Source organism: Lepidochelys olivacea (genome assembly GCF_965140295.1).
Source record: "Lepidochelys olivacea isolate rLepOli2 genome assembly, chromosome: 23".
In the NCBI taxonomy this organism is placed as follows: Eukaryota; Metazoa; Chordata; order Testudines; family Cheloniidae; genus Lepidochelys; species Lepidochelys olivacea.
In genome coordinates, this window is record NC_140433.1 from 3,797,029 (window position 1) to 3,818,976 (window position 21,948).

Genomic DNA, 21,948 nt, shown 5'->3' on the forward strand with positions numbered 1-21,948 from the left:
CAGGGTGGTCTGGGAGTCAGGACGCCTGGGTTCTATCCCGGGCTCTGGAAAGGGCGTGGGGTCTAGTGGTTGGAGCAGGGCGGTCTGGGTTCTATCCCTGGGTCTGGAAAGGGAGTGGAGTCTAGTGATTGGAGCAGGGCGGTCTGGGAGTCAGGACTCCTGTCTGCTGTCCCTGGCTCTGGAAAAGGAGCAGTGAAATAGCATTCAGGACTCCTGGGTTCCTTTTCCCAGCTCTGGGAAGAGCAGGGGGCCTGTGGTTGCAGGCTGCGGCTGTGGGAGGCAGAAAGCCCAGTGCAGGAGTTGTGACCGTGGCCTGGAGAGGACGACCGTAGCCCACCAACCTTTCAAAGCGTCTGGATCTTAAACTTTTCCCTTTTACAAATAACTCGCCCCAAGTCCCAGTGCTGGGAACAGAACCCAGGTGCCCGGCAGACCCAGCTCGAATCCGCTCTGCCTTTCAGGCTGGATTTGTCACATATATGTGTCTCTCTCTAACCATTGTGTGACATTTCCCTTCCAGAGCTGGGGTGGGAGCTCCTGGCGCTTGATTGCCACCTGCCTGCGGCTGCCTGGCAAATAGCTACATCACCCCACTGGTGAAGCATGTATTAACCCCCTCTCCCCTGGCAATTTTTCCTGGAGCTCCAGTTGGAGCAGCTTGGGGCAGGGGTGGGGTGGGGATCTGAGAACCCAGCATTCAAAGCCTGCAGGGGGGATCGGATGGCTGCATAGCCTAGAATTTGTTTGGCGTGGTCCCCAGCAGAAGGAGGTCTCCCCTCACCCACCTCGTCTCTGGCACAGAATCCGTTAGGCCCACTTTTCTTTTTAGAAACAGGTGTATTTAATTAACGGCATTGGGGGAGGGTGGGGGAAGACCCTGTAAAACAGGCTCTGGAGTTTAAAAAAAAATAACCCCAGATCCGGGGTGACCCCCCCCACCCACCCCAAGATCTGTCGCCAGCTGGGGCCTGCTGGTGTGCCGCGAGGCGGGGTGGGAAGAAGGCTGCAAGGCGGGCAGGCCGCGCGCCAGGGAGCATACCGACCTTTGGGAACTGGATGCAGATGGCAGGAGATAAGTTTGAAGAAATCCAGGCTGAGCTGGAATTCCCCCGAGCCCGCGTGGGGGAGGCCGGCCGGCAGACGGAGACTCTCCAGGGGAGGGCAGCCTGCGTGTTAGCAGGTTTGCGACAGCCTTGGCAGGCCCTTGGCTGGGTCCCACACTGGGGCAGGTATCCCAGAATGCAGTGCAGCGGGGTGGGGGGCGGGTAGGAAGATTGGTTTAGCAGTTGCTAGACGGGGCCGGGGGCATTAAACTCCGGGTTTCAGCAGCTCTGGGTCCAAGTCCCAGCATCCTGTTGGACTTTGGGCAAGTCACTGTCCAGGCTCCGTGACTCAGTTTCCCCATCCATACAATGGGGCAGTGCAGTACAGTGGCTAGGGCACTGGAGGAGGAGGAGGCAGGATACCTGGGTTCTATTCCTGGCTCTGCTGCTGCGGGATAAGTTCCCCCCCAACTGTTCTGTGCCTCAGTTTCCCCGCCTGTAAAACAGACACAATACTTCCCAGGAGTGCTCAGCTACTATGACCTGGAAAAAATACCCAGAATTCTCTGCTCCCTGGCATCATTAGCAGTAAGGGGTGTGTGCGTGTCTGCAGATTTTCCCAGCATGCAGCAGGGTAGGGGCGGAGAAGGGCCCACAGGGAGTGACTCTAGGAAATGGAACCTGCAAGGAGCTGCTTATTTGCACCTAGCTCTGCACTGGAGGAGGGGGCAGGTTATGGGCTAGCCTCCCTCCCCCGCCTCTGAGTCATACCAGCAAGGGGACAACCCTCTCCCAGGGCATGGGGGGGGGCAGGGAGGGTGTCAAGAACTATGGCAGGGGGTGCAGACCGCATGGATCTACCTCAGGAGAATGGGGCAGATTCAGAGCACGTGAGGCCAGCTAGAGGGGCCCCCATCCAATGCAAAGTGCCCGTGACTCATGCACCCCAGCCCCTCTGCCCCCCTCCAGCCACGTCACACTGTGCGAGCTGCCCAGCCGTCCACTGGGCCCCTCCTGACCCAAGGTACAGATCCTGATTTCAAGTCAGACGGGGTAAACGGGCACAGAATGAATCTGGATGTGTTTAACACTGACTCCTACTGTTCAAGAAGCATCAATTGAAATTAACGAATATGCCCAGGGCCTCATTGTTTTTTGGGCACTTCCCGCCCCCCCCAAAAAGGGATGTCGTGGATCCATCGCTGATCCCAGGGCTTGGCAGTTGTCATGGCGCTTCTGACGCCTACCAGATGCAGCTGTGGGACTGATTAACTCCCTCCTGCTGGAGTCAGTGGGCAACATGCTCAGGGCCCACTGAGGGCACAAGCAGCCCCGGGCCAAAATTCCCCCTGTCCCGGGGATCTACTCTGGCCAGTGTGGAGCTGGTGTCAGGGCTCCCTGCTTGAGTCGGAACTGGGCGCCTGGCTGGAGTGCTCTGCACTGTGGCTTTTCTCTGCCCCCAGGGGGCAGCGCATAAATTAGAGCAACCCCGAGGCTGCTCTAATATTCACCTCAGGCCAGACCTGGAATATAGGGAGTGCAAAGCAGAGCTCAAAAGCCACCTGCCCCCAAGTGCCGGGCTGGGGAAGCTGGGAGTCGGGGCCCCTGAGCATAGCACATGCTTAGCAGCATAATAATAATTCAAGACGCCTCCCTCCAGTACAGCAAGCCTAGCTCAGGTGATCTCCTCCGGGACAAACATCCAGCTTGATCTGACCCCAATGCACAGGGATTCCTTGCGCCAGCAAAGACCCAAACCATATCCATTTGCTGGGAGCCCCTGGGACCTGCATGAACTAAGTTGGATGGCCCTTGGCCTGGTTCCTATTGGACAAGTGTCTGCCCTATCCACCCCAGCTGGCCCTGGTTGGCCCAAGCCAAGGCCAGACGGGACCATTACATCATCAGTCTGACCTCCAGGCTGTTAAACTTTGCCCAGCTCCCCACATACGGAGCCCGATCATCACTTGCACTGGACTATCCAGTCTGTCTTGCAGCAAGGCGTCTGAAGACAGCCGCTTCCTTTGGCCGTTTGTTCCCAGGGTTAGTCCCCCTGGCTGTGAAAAAGCAGGGCCTTATTTCCAGTTGGAATATGTCCAGCTTCAACTTCCAGCCAGTGATTTCTGTTCTGCCTGTCTCTGCTCAACGCAAGAGCCCCTTTAAAGCCCGGGACGCTCGCCCAGTCGACGCTGTGACCAAGTAACCAGGGCCACATACGCTGTTAAATCAGGTCACCTCTTGATCGTCTTTGTCATAAGCCAGCGGGAGCTCCCTTAAAATCTCTCTCGCGCGTGGGGATTTTCTCCCGCTCTTGAATCATTTTTGTGGCTCTTCTCTGCGCCCGCCCCAATTTGCCAACAGGCGTGTTTGAATGCGTCCTCCCCCCGCCCCCACTCCAGAACTGGGCGCAGCGTCCCAGGCTCGGTCTCGCCGACATCGCCTCGCTCCTGGTCCAGACAATACTGAGTCCTGCCAGGAGTGCAGGGGACTGGACTAGAGACCTCTCGAGGTCCCTTCCAGTCCTGTGTGTCTATGGACTATTTCTATGCGGCTCCATAGAAGCCGGGTCCTGAGAGCTTGTTACCAGCTGCAGGCCCAGGACAGCAAACGTTTGGCTGGGGGAGCTCTTTGGAAAGCCACCCCCCCCCCCACCACCAGCATGTGCACTGAGTAGGAGACCAGACGCTCCCATTCATTATGTTTCGACCAGGGCTGAATCTGTGTAGTCTAGGACCCTGGAGAGCCTGGACTATTCAGCTCTGTACAAATACGATCCACCTGCATGCGTGAGCCTCAAACACGCCGCTGGCCTCTTTCACCATCTCCAGCAGCCTCCTCCTGGTCGCCCAGGACGGGGTGGGAGGGGGGCTTTCAGGGTAGGTGGACGCTGCTGGCTGCATCAGGAGGTCCCCGTTATCGGGGCGTTGGCTGGGAGCGTTTGGAGGTTCAGGGCCGGATCCTCAGGGGGTGTAAATCGCCGGTAGTCAGCCAGCTTGGAAGGAGCTAGTTTACACCAGCTGTCCCTCAGGCTGAAGGTCTGTTTCCCTTTAGATCGTTAGCTAGTTCGTGGTGCTTTGAGCGATGAGCTCTGCGCTGGGGTATACTCTCTGGGGCTTCTGTCCCAGGGGAGGTACTAAGGTTAAAATTCAGTCCAGCTGCAGGTCCCTAACTCATTTGTTGTATCTCTGTCTGTCTAGCTGGTTTGGAAGATCCAGGAATAGAACCCAGGAGTCCGGCCCCCCGGTCCCCTGAAGCTCTGCTGGGGGTGGGTTTTATTCCCCTCTCGAGATGGGGTGCGCTCTGTCGGGTTCCGGGATCACCCCGGGGAAAACCATTCCAGAGTCTAAGCGGCGCCCGTCGGTGGAAAGCCAAGCGGCGTCGAAAACGGGACCGGAGCACGGCGGCGACGGGCCGGGGGCAGTTCCCTTTCCGCTGGTGGACGCGCAGAAGGAGCGGATCCAGGAGTCCTGGCGGATCCTGCACGACAATATCGCCCGGGTCGGCATCATCGTCTTTATCAGGTGAGCGAAGCTGCTGGCTCGCTGGCTGTTCGGGCACAGAGGCTGTCTGCGATCCAGACGCCTGGTCCATGTCATCCCCACTCCCCTCCCTGGTCCCTGTCCTGGAGTCTGGCTTGCTCTGGGGTGCACGGGGATATTGCTGGGGGTGGACAGTTTTTGCCACCAAAGAAAATCCCCCAACTGGTTTGGTTTGTAAGCAGCCGATGGGAGTTTCTTGGCTTTAAAAAGTTCCATGTTTCTAGCAAAGCAGAGCCCAAAATGCAAGTGTGTTCAGAGCTGGTGTCTGGTCTAGCTCGCGGGTGTTCAAGGGGAACCCACGGGCCCAGACCCGCAACTGATGTCAGCCGGCACTGCTCCTTTGACTCCGGTGGAGCGTTGGCCCATTCACACCAGCTGCGGGATCTGACCCCAATGGGGCCGTAGCTGTTTACGCCCGCTGCGGATCTGGTCTAGTGACTCCACTGGAACGCTGCTGTGTGGCCATGGGGCCGGTTTGGAGCTAGCCTTCGAGGTCAGCCGCTGATCTGTGAGGAGGAAGCCCAGGGAAACCGACCCCTGCACATGTCTTTGGGTCTTGCTCTTAACGGCAAATTGTTTCTTTGCACCTGTGTTTATTCCTACATTTCACATTTGGGTGGTTAGAATACAGGCACTGTCGGTTTTGATTCCTGGGTTCTTTCCCAGCTCTGGGAGGGGAGCCAGGACTCCTGGGTTCTATCCCAGCTCTGGGAAGGGAGTGGGGTCTAATGATTGGGGGCTGGGAGCCAGGACTCCTGGGTTCTATCCCAGCTCTGGGAGGGGAGCCAGGACTCCTGGGTTCTATCCCAGCTCTGGGAAGGGGGTGGGGTCTAGTGGTTATAGCAGGGGGGGTTGGGTGCCAGGACTCCTGGGTCCTATTCCCAGCTTTGGGATGGGAAGGACCGGTGTCTAGTGCTTACAGCAGAGGGGGCACTGGGTTCCAGGACTCCTGGGTTCCATACTTAGTTCTGGGAGGGGAGCAGGGTTGAGCATTACCCCAGGGGAGAACAGGACACCTGGGTTCCATTCCCAGTTCCGACACTGACTTACCGTGTGACCCTGGGCAATTCTCCCCTCTCCCTGCCTCTGTTTCCCCAGGGGATGTGGCTTGTGGTGCTGAACTCATGCAGGTCTGTAAAGCACTTTTGGATCCTTGGATAGAAGTTGCGAGCAGCAGTTTACGATTGTAATACGCTCAAGCAAATAATTGTCGGTCAGCACACTTGTGGGGCTCTCTCTGAATTAATAACCTTCATGGTTACTGGGGGGCTTCTCATCTCGTGCTCTCAAAGCCCTTCCCGAAGGAAGGGTCAGTATCCTTATTGCCTTCCTAACAGAAGGGAGGAACTGAGGCACAGGGTGGGATCTGCCCAAAGTTAGTGACAGGGTTCAGAACAGAAACCAGGAGTCCTGACTCCCAGGCTCCACCCCCATTGCTCCAGCCACAAGACCAAATACCCTTATAAGACATGGAAAGAGAACCCAAAAATTCTTATGCCTAGCCCTGCTACTCTAACCACTCCTCTCCCAGAAAGAACCCAGGAGTCCTGCCTCCCAGGCCCCTTGGATCTAACCACTAGACCCCAGTCCCCTCCCAGAGCGGGGAGAGAACCCAGGAGTCCTGCCTCCTAGTCCCCACCCTGCTCTGGCCCCAGCCCCGATCTGCCCCTATTAGCCTTGTGGGGACAGAGAATAGCCACAGTGCAGTGGGCTTTGGTCGTACCAGACGGCTTGGCTGGGGGGTGCTGATGCCTGCTCCGGCTTAGCGCTTGTGTCTCTCTGACCTGCCGGTAGCAGGGCACTGAGCTACGGGGTGGGGAAGAGCAAACTGCTTTGCTCGAGTTCTTGCTGAGGTGGAGAAACTGTCCAGAGATCAGACCCCTTTGGGGTCACTAGGTGGCAACTGACCAGGACCTGCTGATTCGTTTGGCTGGATCAAGCATTGGAGGGGGGAGGCCAGAGGGGACAGTCTGTCCCGCAGCCTGCCAGCCTCCACTCATCCGCAGAGCAGACACAGCCTGGGCGGCTGGGGGGCATGTGCCCACCCTGGCCCCCGTGCCTCAGGGCCAGCCCGTTAAAGGCACCTTCCCCGGGAGTCAGCGAGTTGCCGCAGCGTCGCCAGCGTGAAGGCTCCCCAAATCACCAGAGTGGCTTAAACCGCCCCCCCACCCCGCCCCGAGATTTGAAAGGAGAGAACAGGCTCTGGGTTCTCCATTGCGGCGTTCCCTAGCTTTTCGCTGCCTCCGTGAGGAACGCACGTCATTTCTGTTTAAAACGAGAGCCAAGGGTCTCCCGAAATCCCCTGCCTCCCGCAGCTGGGACTTTGGGGAAAGACCCCAAATATCGTGAGACTCCTGATGAAATCACAAGCGTTGGTGACGCAGATGTTGGCTGAATTCCCTGGAGGGCAGAGAATAGCCACAGCGCAGAGCACCCCAGCTATGTCCCTGATCCACCCCCAGTGAGCCCTGGGGGCAGAGAACAGTCACAGCGCAGGGCTCTCTGGTCACAGGAGGCTGTACACCAGCTCCACACCAGCTGGGGAAGACCCCCGCCATGGGGAGATTCTCAGGGGACCGTTTGGGCTGCCAGAGAGGGACAAAGGGCTTTTGAGCGTGATGGAGAGGCAGGCCAAGAGGAGCTGGGGCAGAGAAACGCGCCTCTCCCAGGCTACGTTCATCCACCAGGAAGGGCGAAGAGGCACCAGCAGGGTTTAACTTTCCCCAGGCAGGCTGATCCGTAACCCCCACCCCTTGGCTGTTTATCTGGGAACTCCGGCCCCGCGTGTGGGGAAGGCTCCTCTCCCATGGCACCGGAGCCCATCCTGTGTTCCATATGGCATCAATTACTCCAATTACCCGGCTGCAGGTCTCCTGGCTAATCCAATAGGGGAAACAGCAAATTGATTGGAAACACGGCAAGCCTGTCCGATCGCATCAGCTGCCTAATGAGGGTCATTAAGGCCTGCTGGGAAATGAAGGCTCCAGTTAGAGCTGGGGCTGGATCTCAGCACCCCTTAACTTTGGCCTCATAGATAGATTCATTGGCCCCTTATAGATTCATTAGGAGGAGGCTGCTTCTGCTGCGCTGGTGGGCCACGAAGAAGGCGATCTTCTCCTTGGTGTTGCCTGGCTTGATGATGTACTAGGTGTCCAGCAGCACCCGGCCCTCCTCCCTCTGGCTGGGGCTGGGGGAGACCACATTGCACTGCGCAGACCCCGGCTGAGATCAGGGCCCCGTTGCGCCGGGTGCTGCCCAGACCCCAACCGAGATCTGGGCTTCATCGTGCCAGGCGCTGCCCAGACCCCAGCCGAGATCAGGGCCCCATCATGCCGGGTGCTGCCCTAAAGAGCTCACAATCTAAATACCCAAAAGTTGGGAGGGGAAACTGAGGCACGGAGATGGAAAAGGACTGGCCCCCAGTCACCCAACAGATCAGTGGCAAAGCCAGGAATAGAAGCCAGTTGTCCTGTGCCCCCGGCTAGTGCTCTATCGCGATCCCTAGTAAGACAGGATGCACCTGGCAGGCAGGATTGTAGGGGAGAGCCCTTCCCACAGCATGTACGCGGCCAGCGTTATGGGTAAAAGGCCTGTGTTTGCCTGACAACCGCATGGCTTATGAACCCTGACATCCCAGTCCTCTGCTCTCGCCGGCCAGTGGCTCAAAGAACTCAGCAGCTGAAGGATTTCAGCCCCTTTTCTTCATGGCCTCAGGTGCACTTCTTTCCAAGTCACTGGTTCCGCGCCCTAGCTCGCCCCATCCAGCAGGATCTCAGAGGACTTTACAACGGAGCTCAGTGGCATTATCCCCATTGGACAGGTGGGGACACTGAGTCACGAGGCAGGGGAAGGGTCTCCCTAGCCCCAGTCTGATGCTCAATCCATGAGGCCACACTGATTTCTGTTCTACTCCCAGCAGGTCTTACTCCCCAGGCCTTGGCATCTCAGGCCAGCCTCCTTCCATCCCTCCTTGCTCCTCTAGCCTTCCCCGGCCTTCTCCCCCACAGGGCTGCATTCCCAGGCTAACCGTGCTTGGTCCTAGCTACTGCCCGAACTCAGGCAGACCTGGCTCTGCATGCTCACCTTCCCCCAAGCGCCCCTCCTCCCCTCCACCTGGAGAGGTGGGCTGGGGTTGGCACAGGACGCAGCTGGCTCCCCTGCTTAAAGGGCCAGGCCCCCCCAGGGTGGGATTCTGAAGTGTGACGAAGCAGGAGCCCTGACACGACAACCGCCTTCCGCTCCGTCTTAGCAACCGGATTCTGCATCAACGCAGCAGCCCCGCCCCCCCACACCTCCAGCCCCATTGCATCGCCAGCAATAAACCACAGCGCAATCAGCTGTGCAGAAAGGGCACCGCCCAGGCGATCACCCACTTCCGTGGCACCCCCAGGTGCCGGGGCTCCAATTAACTTTCCTTCCCAGTGGGCAGCCCCGCGGATCCCGGTGGAAGCTGGGGGGGTGAGGTGGCGGGGTTATTTAATCCCTGCGGCTTTTCCTCCTCTCCTTCGTTGGGCTGCTTTGCATAAAGATTCATAATTAACCAGCACCAAGCGCCCCCACCCCCAGGCTCAGCTGCCCTCACAAATAAACTAAAGTGTAGGCCATTGGTCCACCAGCTGGTGCGTCAGGACTGTACTTCCCACCGCTGGACTGAATCGGTCAAACTATGTGTCATAAACCCCTCTACTGCTCCAAGTCAGTGAGGATTTTCCACGTCTGGGCTTGTGGAGCATGCAGAGCCGAGTTCTATAGCCCAGCACCTCTCTGCCGTTTTAGGGACTTGCCACATCTCGCAGAGGCCAAGGAGTTAGCCCCAGGCGAGGAATTGCCCGTGATTTCCTTTCACTGAACTTGCTCAGAGCATAATCACAGACAATTAGACTGGGCATGGCATAGGGGGCCTTAAATCCAGGCGCCTCAAGGCACTTCACAAACAGTGGAAGGAAATCTCACAGACCCCAGGACATGACCACTAGCCTGCTTTTACTGATGGGGAAACTGAGGCACAGATTGGTGAAAGAGCTTGCCCACGGTCACACAGCGAGCCTAGGGCACAGATGGGGAGAGGACCCAGGAGTCCTGACACTCACAGGGAGTCCAGGCCACAGCTGGGGATGGGACCCAGGAGTCCTGATGCTCAGTGAATGAGTCTGGGGCACAGCTGCGGCCTGGACCCAGGAGCCCTAATGTTTACAGGGAGTCCGGGCCACAGCTGGGGTGGGGACCCAGGAGTCCGGTCCTTTACACTAGATGACGGTTCCATGCACAGCAAATCCACTTCCAAACATCAGAAACCCGATCTGAACCTTTCCCTCAAATTTTCAGAGTGCTGTTTTTATTTCTTGGATTTTTGGAGGGTTACGAAAGTTTGATCATTGATTTATGCACTGCAATGGGCCATGGTGGCTGCCAGGGGAGAATGCCCCTTACCGAGCCCTCCACCTTGCTCCCTGCAGGACAGTGCCCCCTGGTGCCACACCGGGGCAGTGTAGTCAGCACGAACTGTGTGGGGAGAGTGCCCCCAACTGAGCCCCCTCAGAGCCCCGCTTCTCAGAGCACAGCGCCCCATAACATCAAGCATCACTTCTTCTGAGGTTCTGAAGGAAGTGGGAGGAAGGCAGACTGCTTGAAAGTCCCCAGGGAAAGATAAAAGGGGTAATATAAAATTAGGGGTGGTGTCATGGTGGGGGTCCACTTCAGACCACCAAATCAGGAAGAGATGGTGGATGGGGGATTTCTAGGACAAATAACAGAAATATCCAAAAGACAAGACCTGGTCGTAATGGGGGACTTTAATTATCCAGGCATCTGTTGGAAAAGAAACACGGCCAAACCCAACATTTCCAATCTGTTCTTGGGGCCCTGATCTCGGTCACTGGAAGGAACCCCTTTCCGACTTGAGTCTGACCAGCAAGGAGGAATTGGTAGCGAATCTGAAGTTGGAAGGCGATTTGGGTGAAAGTGATCATGAAATGAGAGATTTCCTGATTCAAAGGAAAGGAAGAAGTGGAAGAAGCAGAATGGACTTTGAAAAAGCAGTTTCAGAGGGGCAGCCGTGTTACTCTGTATCAGCAAAAGCAACAAGGAGTCCTTGTGGCACCTTAGAGACTAACACATTGATTTGGGCATAAGCTTTCGTGGGCTACAACCCACTTCATCAGATGCATGGCCTACTGTATTTTCCACTCCATGCATCGGATGAAGTGAGTTATAGCCCACAAAAGCTTATGCCCAAATAAATGTGTTAGTCTTTAAGGTGCCACAAGGACTCCTCGTTGTTTTTGAAAAAGCAGACTTTAACAAACGCAGAGAGCGAGTAGGTAATGTCCCGCGGGGAGAACATTAAGGGACAAAGGAATTCCAGTGAGCTGGCGGTCTCTGAAGGAAACAATATTAAAGGCATAACTGCCAACCATCCTAATGGGAAGGAAAGATAAGAATAAGGAGAGGCCAATATGGCTCTTTGATGTCCTGAAAATCAAAGAGGAAGCCTGGAAAAAGTGGACACATGGATGAATTCATTGCTAAGCAGGAGAACAGCAGAACAGGGACAAACATGCAGGGAACAAATCGGAAGGGCAAAGAAATGAGTTAAACCTTGCAAGGGACATGAAAGGCCACAAGAAGAGGTTGTTTAAATACATTAAGAGGAAGAAGAAGGCAAGTGTAGGTGCTTTACTTAGCAGGGAAGGCGGCCGAGGTGTTTAATGCCTATTTTGCTTCAGTCTTCACTAATGGTGGCCAGAGACTCTACATGATTAATATTACCAACTCGGGGAAGGAACGCAAGCCACACTAGGGAAAGAACTGGTTAAGGACTATTTAAAGAAGTTGGATGTATTCAAGCCTCTGATGAAATTCACCGGAGGGGACTTAAGGGACTATCTGAAGCAATCTCAGAACTATTAGTGATTATCTTTGAGAACTTCTGGTGGACGGGAGTCCCAGAGGACTGGAGAAGGGCAAACAGAGTACTAAAAAAGGGGTCCAAATAGGACCAGGGGAATTACAGACCAGCCAGCCGAACTCTGATACTCAGAAAGATACTGGAGCAAATTATTAAAAAATCAATTCATAAGCACCTAGAGGATAATGGGGTGATAAGGAATAACCAGCCTGGCTTTGTCAAAAACAAATCATCCCAAAACAACCTAATTTCCTTCTTTGACCGGGTTGCTGGCCAAGTGGATGAGGGGGAAGCGGTAGACGGGATATAGCTTGATTTAACTAAGGTTATTGACACAGTCCCACATGATGGTGTCATAAGCAAATTAGGGAAATGTGGCCTAGATGAAATCACTGTATGGTGGTCGCACAACTGATTGAAAGGCCAAACTCAAAGAGGAGTTATCAATGGTTCACTGTCAGATTGGGAGGACGTATGTAGTGGGGTCCTGCAGGGGTCAGTCCTGGGCCCGGTACCGGTCAATGTTTTCCTCAATGACTTGGATAATGGAGTGGAGAGTGCGCTTATAAAATCTGTGGATGCAACTGACCTGGGAGGGGTTGTTAGCATTGTGGAGGACAGGATTAGAGTTCAAAACTACCAGGATAAATTGGAGAATTGGTCTGAAATGAACATGATGAAATTCAATAAAGACAAGTGCAAAGTACGTCACTTAGGAAGGAAAAATCAAATGCAAAATGGGGAACAACCGGTTAGGGGGTTGTACTGCCGAAAAGGATCTGGTCGTTCGAGTAGATCACAAACTGAATATGAGTCAACAATGTGATGCAGTTGCAAAAAAGGCAAGTAACATTCTGGGTGTGTTATCAGGAGTGTCGTATGTAAAACACGGAGGTCATTGTCCTGCTCTACTCGGCACTGGGGCGCAGTGTCCAGTTCTGGGCGCCGCGCTTTAGGAGAGACGTGGGCAAACTGGAGAGAGCCCAGAGGAGAGCCACAAAAAGAATCCAAGGTTTAGCAAACCTGCCCTAGGAGGAGAGGTTAAAAGAAGTGGGTAGGTTTAGTCTGGAGCAAAGCAGACTGAGGGGGGGCCTGAGAACAGTCGTCTGATACGTTACGCGTGTTGTAAAGAGGACGAGGATCAGCTGTTCTCCATGTCTGCTGAAGGCAGGACAAGAAGCAATGGGTGTAATCCACCGCAAGGGACATTTAGTTGAGATATTAGGAGCAACTCTCTAACTCTCCGGGGAGTGACGCTCCGGAGCAGGCTCCCAAAGGAGGTCGTGGGATCCCCGTCACTGGAGCTTTTTCAGAACAGGCTGGACAAACCCCGGTCGGGGCTGGTCTAGGTTTACTTGGTCCGGCCCCAGCACAGGGGGCTGGACCTGACGACCTCCGGAGGTCCCTTCCCGCCGGACATTTCTCTGATACTGATCAGTCCAGACCCTGCTTAGCCTGCAAAAGCCAACAAGCCTTGCAGCCGGTGGCACCACTGGCTGGAATTTGCTGCTGCCTTCCACTGGGCACAAGTGCGCTGAACCTGGTCTCCTCCCCCTCCGTGCCGCATGGGGCGAGGGGCTGACAGATGGCTCTCCCCAGAGCTCCCCTGTGCAGAACAATCACTCTCCCAAGAGCACTATATTTAGCACGGATGCTTGCAGAGCGTCCACCCAAGCTGTTCGTTCAGAGCGTTAGCCCAGCTGAACATTTGTTTCTCTTGGGCTCGGCAAAAGACGGGAGACTTCTTATCCAGTCTGTCTACATTAGGGTTAGTGGATTATGGTCGCACCCACAGGCCGCATCTGAGATCGGGGCCCCATCGCGCCGGGCGCTGCCTAGACACGCAGTGACCGAGATCGGGGCCCCGTCGGGCTGGGCGCTGCCCAGACACGCAGTGACCGAGATCGGGGCCCCGTTGCGCTGGGCGCTGCCCAGACACACAGTAACCGAGATCGGGACCCCGTCGCGCCAGGCACTGCTCAGACACACAGTGACTGAGATCGGGGCCCCATCGCGCCAGGCGCTGCCCAGACACACAGTGACCGACATCGGGGCCCCGTCGCGCCAGGCGCTGCCCAGACACACAGTGACCGAGATCGGGGCCCCGTCGGGCCGGGCGCTGCCCAGACACGCAGTGACCGAGATCGGGGCCCCATCGCGCCGGGCGCTGCCTAGACACACAGTGACCGAGATCGGGGCCCCGTCGGGCTGGGCGCTGCCCAGACACGCAGTGACCGAGATCGGGCCCCCGTCGGGCCGGGCGCCGCCCAGACACGCAGTGACCGAGATCGGGGTCCCGTCGGGCCGGGCGCCGCCTAGACACGCAGTGACCGAGATCGGGACCCCATCGGGCCGGGCGCCGCCTAGACACACAGTGACTGAGATCGGGACCCCGTCGGGCCGGGCGCTGCCCAGACACACAGTGACTGAGATTGGGGCCCCGTCGGGCCGGGCGCCGCCTAGACACACAGTGACCGAGATCGGGGCCCCCGTCGGGCCGGGCGCCGCCTAGACACACAGTGACTGAGATTGGGGCCCCGTCGGGCCGGGCGCTGCCCAGACACACAGTGACCGAGATCGGGGCCCCGTTGGGCTGGGCGCCGCCCAGACACACAGTGACTGAGATCGGGGGCCCCCATTGGGCCGGGCACTGCCCAGACACACAGTGACCGAGATCGGGGCCCCGTCGGGCCGGGCGCCGCCCAGACACACAGTGACCAAGATCAGGGCCCCATCGTGCCAGGTGCTGCACACACAAACACACAGTAACTGAGGTCTGGGCACTGCCTGGCACAGTGGGGCCCCGGCCTTGCTTGGCACCTCTAGACATGACAGTAATGGGTGATGAATGATAAAAGGGAATTCCAGAATCTCACCAAACCCTGTGAAAAGGTGTGTGGTCTGAACCCTGAGAATTGGCCCAGGAGCCAGGACTCCTGGGTTCCACTCCTGGCTCTGGGAGGGGAGTGAGGTCTAGTGGTTACAGCAGGGGGGGCAGGGAGCCAGGACTCCTGGGTTCCACTCCTGGCTCTGTGGAGGGGGGGGGAGTGGGGTCCAGTGGTTGGGGGGGGGCAGGGAGCCAGGACTCCTGGGTTCCACTCCTGGAAGGGGAGGGCTGCTCTGCCAGTTACAGAGGGGCACTGAGTCAGGATTCCTGGGTTCTCTCCTGGTCCCTACTGAGGTCAAGTCACTTCCCATGTTGCCGTCTACGCAGGCAGGTGGACGGCTCCCACCATTGCAATGTGCTGTGGGGCGGGGAGGGGCAGTATACACGGCAGAGTGTTGTTTTGGCACGACCCCTAGGGGTCGCGCCCGTGCACTTCGCCCAGCTGCCCTGTAGTCCAAAAAGACCCAGTTAAACGGCTAGCGCCCGATCCCCCTAAGTCTGCCTCCCCTCCCCCGCTCAGGTTATTCGAGACCCACCCCGAGTGCAAAGATGTCTTCTTCCTCTTCCGGGACATCGATGACCTGCAGCAGCTCAAGATGAACAAGGAGCTGCGAGCCCATGGCCTGAGGTGGGTCCCTGGGGTGGGGTGGGTGGGTGCCGTGGAACCCGCTACCACGCCAGGCCCGAGCTCCTGGGTCCATGAGGGCGCAGCACGGCCCTTGAGTCACAAGGCTAATGCAAGTGGCTGAGTGACAGGAATCAGGACTCCTGGGTTCTATTCCAGGATCGCCGAGGGGAGGAAGGTGGGATCTAGTGGTTAGAGCAGGAGAGAGGCTGGGAACCAGGACTCCTGGGTTTGTTCCTGGATCTGGGTGGGGGAGAAGCATCTCATCTCCCCATGCTGGCTAACGTGGGAAGGGGAGCTGCTCCCCAAAACGAGGGTGGGCTCTCCCACCAGACCCGGCTTTGAAAGGTAAAGTAATCAAGCTATGGAAATGGGAGTGGTCCGAGACGGGGAGGGTCAGGGCTGGAGCCAGTCCCATAAGGAGTACCCAACCATGGTATGGGGTGGTGGGCATGGGAAGAAGGTTGGAGAGGAGCCAGGGGGAGCTTTGGGGGGCTGGGAGGGGGAGCTGGTTAGTCAGTTAATTTGCTAGGCCGATATTATTATTGTCTGAAGAACAAGGCCCTGCGTCTGCAGACCAGCCCTTGTTAGCCTGTGGAACTGCCTGCCAAAGAACGTTCCTGAGCTGGGTCGACTCTGGGGAAGCTGAACCTGTGCCAGGGGCTTGCTTTACAGAGGTGCTGAGCACCCACAACTCACTGTGCAGCCAGTGGGACCTGCCAAGGCTTGGGGCCTCTGGACATGGGGCCTGAGGGTTCTCCATGTTCATGCACCAGGGCATTGGTGCTGGAGGGGGTCAGGAAGGAATTTCTCCCGATGCAAGATGGGCTCCCACCTGAAGCAGCCAGCTTTGGCAGGCTAGAAGGCTGGATGTTGGCAGCGTATGGCACATCTCCCGCCTACCGCTCTGCCCCATGGGAAGCAGGGACTAGCCACAGTCCAGTGCGATGCAGCCACGCCCCCCGATCCAATGCTTGATTCTCCCCCACCCCAGGGTGATGTCCTTCATCGAGAAAAGCGTGGCCCGGCTGGACCAAGAGGACAAGCTGGAACAGCTGGCCTTTGAGCTTGGCAGGAGTCACTATAGATACAATGCCCCTCCCAAGTACTATGAGGTGAGCACCCCAGGGACCCGGCTGCAGGGGAGGGGGTGGACCTCCCCATTCTGCGGGGGTCGGGGAGCTCCTGTGGGATCTGCTAACCCCCATGGTGTTTGGAACCAGGGTATCCCAGAGGGTATCCCAGAGTGCATTGCACCACGGTGGCAGGCTGGGAGCGATTTTTCCCAGCACCTTCCCGTACAAAGCAATTATCCCAGCATGCACTGGTACACAGTGCCTTTTTCCCAGCATGCATGAGTAGAAATATCCTTTTTCCCAGCATGCACTTGTGCAAACGGCTCTTTTCCCCCCAGCATGCTCCAGTATGAACCGCTTTTCCCACAATTCACGAGGACGAACTGCTTTTCCCAGCATACTCCAGTACAAACCACTTTCCCCCCACAGTTCACCAGTTGGAACCTGGAACTGGTACCCACTGCTTTTTCCCCCGCCACCATGCTCCAGGGCAAATGGCGTTTCCCACCATTCACCAGGACGAACCAATTTTCCCAATCCCAGGATACCCTGGTGCGAACTGATTTCCCCACAATCCGCCGGTGCAAACTGCTTTTCCCAGCACATCCCAGTGTGAACTGCTTCCCCCTTCTCCCCCAATTCGCCACTATGCTTTCCCCTGCATGCACGGCTGCAAACACAGCTGTGCAGCGTGATCGGTCCACCAGCTGGCTGGGCCGGGAGAGATCTGTGTTCTCGGCGGCGCCCAGCCACGTCCGGACCGGTCTGTATTTGCCACAGGTCCATCTGTAGCCCGGGCAGGGAAGGGCTGGGGCTGGCGCCTCCCTCTGACCCTGCCTTGGCTCTCTGTTTCCAGTACGTGGGCATCCAGTTCATCAGCACGGTGCAGCCCATCCTAAAGGAGCGCTGGACGCCGGAAGTGGAGGAGGCCTGGCAGGTAGGGAGCAGCTCCACGGCCGTCTCCCGTGCTGCTGCTGGCAGAGCTCCCGTCCATGCCTGGGTGGGCTGGACCCCTTCATCCTTCCCCGATCCCTTTCTGTGGGGCTCCCGCCGTCAGCTGCAGCGGAATGGGAGCTAGACGAGGCCTCTTTGGGGCTTACGGGGAGGGCTTGGCCCTCCTGGTTGGCCTAGTAATGGGTTTGGAGCCCGATTCTCAGCAACACTCAGGCTCTTCTGGCTGCATCCAGGGGCCTTGATGTGGATTGAAATAGTCCACCCCGTACAGGCCTCCCCAGGGCCCACAAGGGGCAGATCGGGGGCGTGGCCGGAATGCCCTGCGCTGTGGCTATTCGCTGCCCCCCAGGACCCAGGGGGACTGAGCATGACTTAGAGCAGCCCTCAAGCTGCTCTAACTGGGGACTGGGCTAGCCCCTGCAGGGTGTATTCAGGGAGTGCAAAGGGGGCGAGGTTCGGCCCCCTCACGTGTACGTTTTACGATACAGATCACGCAGACAGACTGTTCTGCTCAGCCCCTGCAGCCTTGGGCTGGAGCATGCTAAGTGCAGATGGAATCTTTGGAGAATTTAGTTGCCAAACTCTAACCAGTCTCTACTGAGCATGTGCAAACTGAGATTCCCCCCTACCTCCCCCAAAGGCTTCTAATTTAGCCAAATTTGAGTGGGATGTCACAGGGAGGGCAAAAGGCACCTCCCTGGCCCCAAGGTGACCATGCCCGAACCAGCCGCCCTGCCAGGCCTGCTTCACCCCTTGTGCGTTCTCTCTCCCCTCCCCTGGCAGAGTCTGTTCAAGTACCTGACGGCCGCGATGAAACGGGGGTACTACAAGGAAGAGGAGAAATCGGGCAGCATCCAATCCCTGGCCTTGAGGAAACCCGGGACTGGATCCATCCTGAACAGAATATAGGACCGAGAGCGGGCGGTGCCGCGGTTGGCTTGGCTTGCTGTGATATTCCCATAGGATCTCTCCATCCCCCCTGTGCACAAGGAACTGCCCTTGCTTGTGACTTTCACTGGCTGTGATTCCAGCTGACCGGAGCACAGAAGCTGGATTTTTGCTGCTGGTCAGAGGCCCCATCTGTGCAGCCGGGGTCCCCATGGGGTCGCTGCAGCAGGTAGAGGCAGTAAACTATCGCTGAACCCCCTCTACTTTGGGCATAGGCAGTTCTGGGTGGGCTTCCTGGAAGGGAAAAGAGGCTGAGAACAGGAGTGGGCTTTAGAGACTGGCGTGAGGGCCTTGATTTCAATATATGGACTGTTATCCATCCGGCCCATCTACCAGCGGCGGGGAAGGAGTTAAACATCCCCCGCGTGTGCAGCGCGGCGGTGTTAAAGGTGACTCGCGAAGGGAAATGAAATTGGGGTGTGGGCCCTCCCCCCGTTCTGCTTCTTTCCAATGGATCAAGACACCCAGAGAAATTAAACTTGGTCCACCCCAGCCTCCTTGCGAGCTGGTAACAGTCTGCTACCGCTGCCAGCTCCGGGAGCGACTCTGTTAGCTTGAGTGGTGGAGGCCCGTACTAGGCATAAGACCAGTGAGACGAGGTAGAGACAGCTGTACAAGGGGAGTACAAGGAAAGAATGAGACAATCTGGTCAGGTTCAAACCCGGTTGATGGCCCTGTGCTGGGTGCCGGTATAAAACTGATGCTGGAGGAGGGCCGTGAAATCACGTGGACCTCAGAGACGGGGGCAATAGGACAGAAGTAGCCTTACCCTGTGGTTAAAGCATTGGTGGGGGATGCAGGAGATCAAGGGTCACTCCCCACCTCCGCTACAGCTTCCCTGTGTGACCTTTGGCAAGTTACATCATCTTTCTAGGCCTGGGTCCCCCTCGGTCTGTACAATAACTGTGCCTTTGTCCGGTTAGACTGGAAGCTGTCTGGAGCAGGGGCAGTCTCCCAGGGGGCCCTGATCTCAGTTTGCAGTGGCAATAAAGCAAGCTTTTACAGGAGAAACGTTGACCTGGCAACCTACCCTGCAGGACTCGATGGAGAACTAGCCCTGGGGCTGGTCTAGGCGCAAAAATGGCACCAATTTAACTAAACCCCCCGCCCCCAAAATTCAAAGCCAACTTAGTTAAATGAGTGCAAACCCACCTCAGTGATTATTTATTATTTCATAGAATCATAGAATATCAGGGTTGGAAGGGACCTCAGGAGGTATCTAGTCCAACCCCCTGCTCAAAGCAGGACCAATCCCCAATTTTTGCCCCCAATCCCTAAATGGCCCCCTCAAGGATTGAACTCACAACCCTGGGTTTAGCAGACCAATGCTCAAACCACTGAGCTATCCCTCCCTCCATTTGTACTATGGAAGGCCCTAGGAGCCCTAGCCATGGACCAGGCCCCCACTGTGCCAGGCGCTGTACATCTTTATTGCTATTGCATGTATTACGGTCGCGCCTTGGAGCCCCAGTTAATTGGGTTCCCCGGGGTATTATGGGCTTACCCTCCCTTTTTCGCCGTCATCCCTCCAACTCTCTTGCGATGCCCTTAAATAAAGCAGCAACTTCCGTGTTTGCGGGCAGACGTTTTGATTTCTGCCCCTGCCGTCTGAGAGCAACTCCTGTCAGTTTCTCACGGCAGCATCCAGGGCTGGTGCTAATTCTACTGCTTTGGGCCAGGTTCTTCCCTTCTGCCAGCGATCATCCTTGATTAACAACCCCCGCCCCCCACATCTGTCCTGGCCTCTAGGCCACCGCCAAGCAAGCAATATTCAGCTCCTGCTTTTTGCCCGGCCTCGGCTACGTGGCCACGTGGCCACGTCTCCCCTCGTCCTGCGATGAAACCTGGAACGTTCTGCAGTTTTGATGCCTTGTGCGCCCGCCTTCCCAGCGTTTCCCTCCTGCTTTCTGAGCTGGTGACAAACTTCTGGAGGTTTGATTGCCGGGAAAACGGCTTCTCTGCCCAAATCTCATTTTCAAGGCAATAGCCGATGGAATGGTTGCTGCTAATCCTCGTTTTCTGCAGGAAGCGCCTCGATTTCCCCCTCAGGCGTGCTCCTTGCAGTTTGCCTCATCCCTGGTTTTGCAAGTTGCGAGGGAAAATACGTCCACTCAGGGGCCTGAAGGCTGGGAACGGGCTGCGTCACTTCCCTGCATCACAAGAGAGCGTGCACGCTGGCCGAGTGGCTGGAAGCTCCCTTGGACTCTCGCCAAGGTTTTACAGGGAGGTTGCAGGGGAGCCAGAAAAGGGATGCAGGATTCCCATATCCTAGGGTCATGCCTTAACCTAACCTCTAGAGGGTGCCGGAAGGAAGGGGGGGGGAAGGGTAGAGCATGGCTCCAGCCCATAATACTCTGGGCAACCTAGTTAACCCTATCATGACCGCTTTGCTACAGCGTAAGCGCATTTATACTGAAGTAGCTGGGTCCACGCTGGTCCACTTGAATTGGCTCGGGATCGCTAAAGCAGGCCGCCTTTCTCTACAGACCAGGCCTGAGACAGACAGAAGAGGGCACAGATCCAGTCTTGTCTATTCCTGGGCAGGTCGCCTTTCAGCGCTCCCTCTGGTCTGCACCAGGGCCTTTCTTTCTTTCTTTCTTTTTTTCTGCTGCTGTCTTGCAGACCTGGGTTCTCCATGGCCCCCAAACAGCGGCTTTCTCAACAGCCGTCGCAGGGATCGCAAAAAAAGTTGAGGGCTGAAGCATTCAGCGTGTCGGGACACTCCGTGCTGAGCTCCCAAATCTTCCAAAAGGGGCTGCTGATTCTGAATGACTGGGGGCACGGCCCAGGACTCCTGGGTTCTAGTCCCAGCTCTGGGAGGGAGTATGATGCAGTGGTTAGAGCCAGGGGACTGGGTGTCTGAAAATCTAGCCCAGGTTGGGCACCCAAAATGAGTGGCCAGGTTTACTAAACTGTCGGGTGGATTCTAGGCGCCTAATCCCCTGTGTTAGCCCCGTGACTGCTGTCCCGATGATCCGGGCCTTCTTCCTATACACACCCCTCAGCTGCGTAGCTCTGCCTAAAGTGACACGACACGGTTAAATAAACCCACAGCGCAGATCTTGGTGTACGGATAATTTTTTGCTTTGACATGAAGGTCATTTTAAAAACAAACAAACCCAATACACTCTTAAAACCAGGCTGATAGCAGGGGACTGGGGCACTGCCTGCCGCCCGGCCTCCCTGGTGCGGGGAGCTGGCTGGCTTGGGGGCGTTAGGGAATGGGGCACGGGGCCTTTCCCCTCTAGGGGGCACTGGTTCCCACCTGGCCCCAAGGGCAGGGGGGACTGGCTGGCTCAGGAGGTTGAGGAATGGCGCATGGGGCCTTTCCCCTTTAGGGGGTACTGGCTCCGGCCTGGCTGGCTTGGGGAGTGGGACACGGGGCCTTGCACCTCGATCCCAGCTCCAGTGGGGCAGCGACCAAGAACGTGGCAGCTGCTCGACGCCCCGCGGCGTGGCTCCTGCCGAAGGAGGCGTCTCTGCAAACCACCACTGCCCTGGGACTGGCTGCCCCGTGGCCCTGAAAGCGGCATGGTCCCCCCAGGATGGAGGGAGGAGGTGTCATGAGAAGGGGGGATCATATTGCAGCTCTTCTGTTACCTACCATGTGGCTCTCTGCCCCCCTCTAGTGACCAGACTCTGCCATACCCTTCAGGTTGCTGGCGTTGCCTCTGGCTCTGCCTGCCTGGAGGTCAAAGGTTCAATCCCCAGTGCTGGGAATTCACCCCCGACCCCCCCAGCCCATCGGGTTGCATGGGGATGAGCAGACATCCAACTACCACCCTCAACGACCATCAGGTGGCAAAACTGTGATTCCCCCTTGGCTTGTTCTACGGAGCGTATAGCGTGGGGAAAGTGCCCTCTGGGTGGTGGCTGGACGTGGGGGGTGAAAGGCACCTGCTCCTGGGTTCCCGGCCCAGCTCTGCAAGGGTGAGCTGTTTGAATGGGCTTGTGTCACCCAGGGGTGCA

General features: G+C 57.1%; 1 pseudogene across 1 annotated transcript; it reads left to right on the forward strand.

Moving 5' to 3' along the window:
• Positions 1 to 3,830: 3,830 nt before the first annotated feature.
• On the forward strand, positions 3,831 to 21,030 carry LOC311511815 (cytoglobin-1-like; annotated as a pseudogene). The gene is made up of 6 exons (XR_014714625.1): positions 3,831 to 4,078; positions 4,241 to 4,564; positions 14,897 to 15,004; positions 15,996 to 16,116; positions 16,934 to 17,014; positions 17,815 to 21,030. The product of XR_014714625.1 is annotated as a cytoglobin-1-like (transcript).
• The last annotated feature ends 918 nt before the right edge of the window (positions 21,031 to 21,948 follow it).